Source organism: Spermophilus citellus (assembly GCF_964194105.1).
Source record: "Spermophilus citellus genome assembly, chromosome: 1".
Lineage (NCBI taxonomy): Eukaryota > Metazoa > Chordata > Mammalia > Rodentia > Sciuridae > Spermophilus > Spermophilus citellus.
The window spans coordinates 142,301,452-142,309,482 of NC_138182.1; the positions used below are offsets into that span (position 1 = coordinate 142,301,452).

The 8,031-nt window shown below is 49.6% G+C and overlaps 1 pseudogene across 1 annotated transcript; it reads right to left on the reverse strand.

The window, feature by feature from the left end:
• Positions 1 to 1,484: 1,484 nt before the first annotated feature.
• On the reverse strand, positions 1,485 to 5,866 carry LOC308650968 (disks large homolog 5-like; annotated as a pseudogene). Its single transcript has 2 exons — positions 2,245 to 5,866; positions 1,485 to 1,739 (listed from the first exon to the last, which is right to left on the reverse strand). The product of its transcript is annotated as a disks large homolog 5-like (transcript).
• Between the last annotated feature and the right edge of the window lie 2,165 nt (positions 5,867 to 8,031).

The following is an 8,031-nucleotide window of genomic DNA, read 5'->3' on the forward strand; positions in this document are numbered from 1 at the left end:
AGTAAAAGAGCATGCAAGCAATGCCTCGAGAATGGTCTACACTTTTTCTCAGTTGTCTGAGCTAGAAAACTTGTACCTGGAAAACAAAGGACAGCACTGAGGACTGAGACTTGTTTCTCTTGAACAGCTGTGCAAGAAAATATATCCTTTTTTTAAAAAAATGTCAGTAATGACTAAACTACAATCTAGTTTCTAGAATCACAAAGAATCAAATCAAATCAAAGACACCTTGCTATTAAAATGAAATGTTAGGAACAGTATTAAAATATAGGTCCTACTCCAACGACACTTACAGAGCCTGGTACAGAGCCTGGTACAGTACCCGGTACAGGACACACCATTTAAGGAGGAACCACATCAAATCTTCAGCCAGACTCGCCCGACATCAGAAGTGCAAAGGAAAGAAATCGAGAGAAGCCCAATGAGCCCAAAGTAACCTGACAAATGCCAAAGTCAGGCCCATGCTGTGAGCCCTGGGACCAAGATGAACAAGGTCGCAGGTTTTCTTTTTAGATATTCAATAGTGGCTACGCTAACCATTAAACTCCCCCTACAAGCTCTCATTCAAACATCTGAAACATGAATGTTTTCACTTCTAAAAGAACGGATGCACCTGCCCTGCTCTGCGAAGCTGAGAAAGGCTGTTGGGACTCTCAAAACCTTGAGGGGAGCCATGGCAGGCGTCCACCCTTGCTTGACACCCTGCCCAGGACCCAGCTCTGTGGCTGAGACCCGACGGGGACATGATGGACCAGACAGAATGTTTAAATAACAAATACAGCTGGAGAAGAGTCAGGAGACCGATGAGCGCTTGGGGAGTGGAGGAACAGGAGGGAAAGGCCAAGAGGTGAGTTTGTGTGGATGCCCAAGCTGCCCTCCCGGGTGTGGGAGGAAAACGCAGTGCTGGTGAGTTGACCCCACCCAGGCACTGGTTCTGCCATCTCCAGCAGTCTGAGCACCTGAAGTGATGATGTCCTTCCAGGAGAGGTACCGCCTCTGAGGAGCAGGAAGTCTACCCAAGCTCTGGTCCCACTGACAAGAACCTCCTGAGGTGGGACAGCCTGCCCCACCCCCCCCAACTAAAGCAACGAGGGGGGGGGAGAGGGTGGGGTGGGCACCAGCAGCATGGGGCGATCACCTAAACATAACCACCAGATACTTAGAAAAGGCTTGTAAACGTGTGATCTGAAAGGCTCTCTGTGCAGCATCACTGATTGGCTGGCTATAGAAAGGTGGGTGTTGTACCCCACTATCAAGTCTTTTGCGTTTTCTGCTTTGTTTTGTCTTAAAGCTCATGTGAGAGGAGCGGTCTGCCGGCCTGGGCCCAGATCAGAGTCTACAAAGGAGGGGCATCTGGAGTCCTGGTCTGGATCCTTCCCCTGCATGTCCATAAACAGGCCCATCTCTGTTTTCAGTTGCTGGAGAAGAGCAAGCTGGTCTCCCCACCAGTGGGCGGTCCAGTCGCCTCCTGGTGCCCACTTCCCCTAGAGTGGGCAAGCGGGGATCCACAGGACTTTATTTTGTTCTTGATTGGCAGTTGCCAAGATCTGAGTGCAAATGCTCCACAGGGCTCCTCCCTGGACCACCCCTATGAAGTACCTGCTGAATTCCTGTTCAATCTTCTGAGCTGTCTCAAACTGCTCTTTGGAATGCCTCTGTGTCACCTTGTCCCTCAGGTGGATGGGGTCTCTCTGCTCCTTGATGTGCTTGGCCCTCTTGTAGTGGATGAAGATGACAATGGGGTATGTTGGGGTTTGAGTGTGCAGAGTTTAGCTCCCTCAAGCATGACATTTTGCAAGAGCTGTGGTTGTGATTTAGGTCAGCTGAGGCAGACCTCAGTGGAGGAGAAAAAGTTCTCTTCCCCTTATCGCAAGTCACAAGTTCTGCATGGTTTGGCTAGGAGGAAGAAGCTTCCTGCATACTTGTCCTGGGAACAGTACATTCTAAAGAAACAAATGCATCCTCAGAGGATTAGATAATGTCTACAAAGAACTTTGGGAGGGTACTTATCAAATAAACAGGAACGATCTGAATTTAGCTCTGTATACCTGCTAAGGCATGATATTTGGGCAATGTGGGTAAAGTGTTATTGAAGAATTGCTTGCTTTGTTAGAAGAAGAATATAAAAGGAACTTGCAAATAAATCTCAGCATGCAGTCGCAACTGCTGCCTTTGCTCTGCATCCCCTGTGTCCTGGTTATTTCGCGACCCTTACCCAGGGACCCGAACGCTCTAGACGTTCACAGGGTAGATGTGCATGTGGTGTAGGCGCTCGATGGCGTGGGGGGCGACATCCAAGAGGCAGTGTCGATTCTTTTCTGTGATCTCCTTTATTGAAGCCACCGTGGTCACATCAAAATGGCCTCTCCTCCGCTTGTAGGCCTTCATCACCTCCAGCGGGCATCTGCAGAACTTGCCAGGAGCCTCGTTTATCAGCATTTCCTTCACCACATCCAACAGAGGCCCCAGAATCAGGACAGGACTCAGAGAGGTGCAGTCCACCTTCTGGACCCGCTGATAGGGCAGACTCACTGAATCTTCAAAGAGTGGGAGGGAGTCGTTGGAGAAGGTGTCCAAGGCCAGGAGGTCTTTCCCGTCTTTGGACCCACTGCGTTTGTGCTTGTGCTTCCTTCGAAAGAAGGACTGGTGAGCGGGTGCTGACAGCATCTTGGCGACACTAATGTCATCTTTGACCTCAGACATGCTGAGCCTCCTGGAGAATTCTTGGTCCATCACATATTTGCTGGGAATCTGCCCACGCTGGATCTTCTGGGCGTTCTCATCCAGCTGCCATGCCATCCAGGACCCGAACCTGCCCTGGGGCAAGGTGTCTTCCACATAGAGAATGTCGTCCTTCCTAAAGCTCAGCTCATGCTTCACCTCAGCCAGCTGGTCATATAGGGCCCTGATGTAGAAGCTGTCACCAGGCAGGCCCTTGATCCTGGTGAACTCCTCTGGGCGGTACTGCACCTTCAGGCTTCAGCATCTCCATGTAGACTTCCTCACCGTCTTATTGCGCACATCCAGGTTGCCATACTCAAGGATCAGGTCCCCTGGCACCAGGCCATCAGGACTCCTGGCAGGACTGTCATCCTCTACTTCGGCCACAAACATCCCGTGCAGGTTCCCACCACACAAATGCACCCCAAGGTCCAGTTGGGACTTCTTGATGAAGACAATGCGTGGTTCTTGGGTCTTCTTGTTGGCATCTCCCATGATCCTGGGGCGGGGGTGCTCTGCTTGGCTGGGGGTGTGCCAGGACCTTCATCCTGCTCCATGAGCGGATCAATGACACAGGGGTGCTCTGGGGTGGTGCTACCACTGCCCTGGAGAGTGACGTGGGCACCGGCAGGGTCCAGGAGGGAGCTGGAGTGGGAGTGGCTGCCAAGCTGGTGCATATGTGGGTTGTACTGGGCCAGGATGGTGATGGTGTCACACTGCTGCCCTATGATGAGTCGGGCCTCCTGCTCTGTGGCACTCCGCAGGTTAATGCCATTGAACTCAAGTAACTGGTCCCCATACTCAAGGCCAGCCTGGTGGGCAATGCTGCCGGTGGTCACTTTGGAGATGTAGATGCTGCCCTTCTCTCCACTCACAATGGAGATGCCCAAAGGCTCTGAGCTCTTCTGTACCTTCACATGGCGTGGTTCCTCCATGTAAGGCCTGTCCTTCCTTCGCTCCCTGAGGGATGCAGGGTTGACAGCAATCCTAGGCAACGTAGAGGCAGAGGTCTGGGACTGGCTACAAGTGGACAGGGTGTCAATGTTGAGGGGTGATTGCAGAGGGGTGCTGCATTCGGAATGTGACAACGAACCTCTGTCAGAGCCCATGACAGACTGAGGGTACCTCGGCGTTAATGGAATCTTAATGCATTCTGCCTTGAACTGCAAGTTACTGGAAGACCCGAGGCAGGCGCTGGAAGGCAGCGAGTAGGACCCATGGGAGGCTCTCAACTTAGCATAGTCACTGCTGGCCCTGTGGCTGAGGTCCAGGCTCAGGCGGCCTTGGTGCTGGACACTGGGAGGCAAGCCCTGGGGGCCAGCATCTTGGGGCACAGGTGGAGAGCTACAGGGGCCAAGATGGGGTTCCGCAGGATGGAGCTCACAGCAGTGCTGGGGGTCATGCTCCGGGGAACAGTTCCCACAGATGGTCTGTTGGGGTAGAATGGGGGGGGGGGGTTCCCATGCCGGGTGGAATGCCCTGGTGAGTAAGTGGACCACTCCTGCACCTCGGGGGAGAGTTCTCCACTAGCTGGGATGCACTTCTGCTCCTCCAGGAATTGAGCAGGAATCACTACCAGAGCAAGGTTGGGCCGAAATTTAGGCCCAGACTTTGGCCGGTGGCGCTTCTGCCCCAGCTCATCTGCCTTCTGGGAAGTGAGGTCCTCGTCACAGGACTTCTTGGCTAGCAGGTAGGAGGAGTCCTCATCCCCTTCGGGGTAGTAGCTGGAGGCGATGCAGACCCTGGCCTTGCGAGGGGGTGATGCATGCATGGGTTCTCCGAGGTCAGTGTCCGGGGGCGGGGCACCTGGTGGGCTGGTAGATGGAGAGCTGCCCACCAGTGTGGCCTCTGACTCAGAACTGGTTTCCAGTCTGTGCTGGAACTTGATGGAGTCGCTTCTCCTGGGGGGCTTTGGGGTTGTCAGAGGCCCCATCCTCTTGGAGGGCTGGGGGAAGTGAATAGGCCCAGGGCCTGGGAGCAAATAGTCTATTTTGGGGGGCGTCTGGGGACATTTAAAAGTGTTTGGGTCAAAGATAGACTTTCTTTGCTTTGGCTTCTTGTAAACGGAGCGCTTCTCCGGCCCTGCTGTGGAGCCGAGCACGGCCTTGGGCCAGGTCCCACCACTGTTGGAGCCCTCAGCATCCACCTTGTCTAGAGGGGCCTCCACCATCCCACAGGGGCCCACCTCGGTCTCAAAGGGCAGCAGGGGCCGCCTGCTCCGCATGTCCACCAGCCCGTAGCCACGCTCCCCAGAGGCATTGGAGTGGAAGGAGCTCAGGCTGCGCTCGGAGGTGCTGGGACAGGTCTGGGGGGAGACAGGAAAGGAGCTCCCAGGGAACAGTTTGTGTAGAAAGGAGGTGCTGCCTCCAGGGGGCCCCGCTCTTTCCTGTCTTCCAGCCCAGCACAGAAGAGCTCCGTCTCCGTGGAGCTGTAGTGCTGCATTGAGTTCCGCTTGTGATGAGCCTGGGCCTCCAGGCCATGGGTCCAAAGACTCAGCATCCTATCAGAGTCCTTGATGTTTTCAAAGATGTTCTGGCCTCTCCATGAGGAGCTCTGAGGGAACACCTTCAGGAGGGAGAGGGTCAAGGAGTCCTGGCAACTGCGCAACAGAGAGTCACATTCATTCAGGGACTTGTTGTCCAGTGCGATGCCATTGATTGCCAATGGCATCAGGGCTTCTGGGTACCACAGCAGCAGCATACACTCCACTATCCAGACTGATGCCGCTGTCTTTCTGTCCATTGAGGTTTATGTGCAGGGGTGTGACCACCTTTCCACCCAGGGACTTCTTCCACCGCAGGACCATGTTGATGGCCCCCTCTCCATTGAGGAGGGCCTTGATGGCCTGCTTCTTGTCCTTGTTGATGAAGTCCACATCGTTGATTCTCAGCAGCTAGTCGTTGACCCTTAAGCGGCCATCAGCAATGCTTCCTTTGTCCACTTTCGTGACAAATATGCCACAGTCCCCTGGGAAACAAGGCTCATTCACACCTTCTGCCATGTCAAACCCAAGTGCCTTCAAGTCAACATCCTCCGTCTCCCTTTCAAACTCGATGACTTCTGTTTCCCACTCCATGGAATCTGTATCCATGGCAGAGTCGTTGGAGCTGTGGGCCATCAGCTGCCCGAACGGGGCCTCCTTCATTTTTCCCCTCTATTGGTTAACTCAATGTTGGGTTTCTACTCTCATAGTACTGTATTCTACCATAGGTGAATTCTCTTTGATACACTCTGACTTTATTTTGCTGTAGTAAGATGAAGAACACATCCTTTCCCCCTATAAATATCAACCTCTCAATCCCTGGAATCTATGAATATGTGACCTTGTGTGGCAAGAGAGACTTTCCAGATGATATTAAGATGATGATTTGGAATAGAAAGATTTTCCAGGATCATCTGAGTACAAAGTCTTCACAATGGCCTTTATGTGAGGCAGCTAAGAGGGTGCTGGTCAGAGAAGAGAGTGACCAAGGAAGCAGATGTTAGACTGTTGGACTGATGACTATTGAAGAATATGAACAATAGCTAAGGATTGCAGCCAGCTCTGAAACTAGATAGATAGATAGATAGATAGATAGATAGATAGATAGATAGATAGATAGATAATAGAAAGAAAGAAAATAAATAAAGGAAAGCTCCTCCAGTAGAACTTACCATTAGGAGCAGCCCTGCTGACACAGTGATTTGGCTCTGAAGCTTAGAATGGAGCTTTGTTTGACCTTCAGAACTTCAACATAATAAATTCGTATTGTAAGTCATAAATTCCTGGTAGTTTTCTATGGAAGCAGCAGGAATCCAGCATGATTAGAGCAACCCTTTCCCCTGAGAGGTATGTGTTAGCATATTCCCCAGGCCTAACATACCTAAGAACTGACTTCTAAAAAGGGAGATGTGTGGATTTCCAGTTCATACCAGAGAAGAGGAAATGAAGGTGACAAAAAGAGGAAGAGAAGTAACTGAAAAAGGGAAGGAAGAAGAAAGTGGTGTTTTTCTCTATAGTTCTTGAAATCTCCAGGTTTGTCTGAGAATGAAGAAAAGATTCAGATGATTCAGGTCTTGTCTATGAGGTTTTGGATCCAGGCCACCCATACAAAGGCACTGTGTGTCTGACACAGGCATAGTGGTTGGTCCATATTATTTTTCTTAAAAAAAAAATCACATTTTCTTTCATTAGAGTTCTTATGAAGGCAATTGGGGAAATAAATAATGTGATGAATTTTCTAATAGTTCTTTTTCTTTCATGAAGAGGAAAATGGCTCCCATAAATGAGAGAAATATTGAAGAAACCCTGCAGGCTGAGCCCAGATACAGACTCTGAACAGCTTCAGGAAATGGGCAGGGCTGCCTCACCTCAAAGTGCAGATTGTACTATGCTCAATATTCAGGGTGGACACCAGCAATCAGCAGGAACTGAGATGTTACAAGCACCCCAATTCTCATCTGGACCTCTGTTCACGGCAACCACCTGTGTGCAACTATCTAGAATAGTTTAAGATTCAGTGGTGTGTGTGTGTGTGTGTCTACAGGAGGTGGCCTCACTCTCTTAACTATTTATGTTCTATGTGCATATTGGAGAGATATAATTACTAAGTGAAATTATTTACTCTTGTTTGGTCACAGAAACTGCAATCACACACTCACCATAGAAAATAGGATGTGACCTCTCTATATTTAAAAAAATAAGTTCTGTAGAGAAATCAATATCTACCACCCATCTGATTTATAATAAGAGAAAATTAGTGTATACTCATTGACCACAAAGTTAATCTAATTCATCATGTCATTTTTTTAAAAAAATTTTATTTATTTATTTTTTAGTCATATATGACAGTAGAATGCATTTTGATATATAATACATACATGGAATTACATACATCAATCATGTTTTCTATTCTATTCTGCTGCCCTTCCTATCCTCCCTACTCATGTTATTTTATTAGTACTGCTTTTTAGGGCCTATTGCTTTCCTAGAACCCACATCAGTAGGTGACTGGGTTACTGTGAAAATGAGCCAATGCTGAGATACCTTGGAAACATGGAGGGGAGTCTATGTGAAACCAGTCAAACCTTTTGGAAGAAGCAACTTAGCAACATAAAAATTAAAAAGTGCATGCTTCCTGGGCATGGTGGTACATGCCTGTAATCCCAGTGACTTGGGGGATGAGGCAAGAAAATAGCAAGTTCAAGTCCAGCCTGGGAAACTGAGCAAGACTATATCAAAATAAAAAAACGTAAAAATATCTGGGGATGTTGCTCAGTTGTCTGGCACTCCTGAGTTTAATCCCCAGGTTCACAAGAAAAAAAAGTACA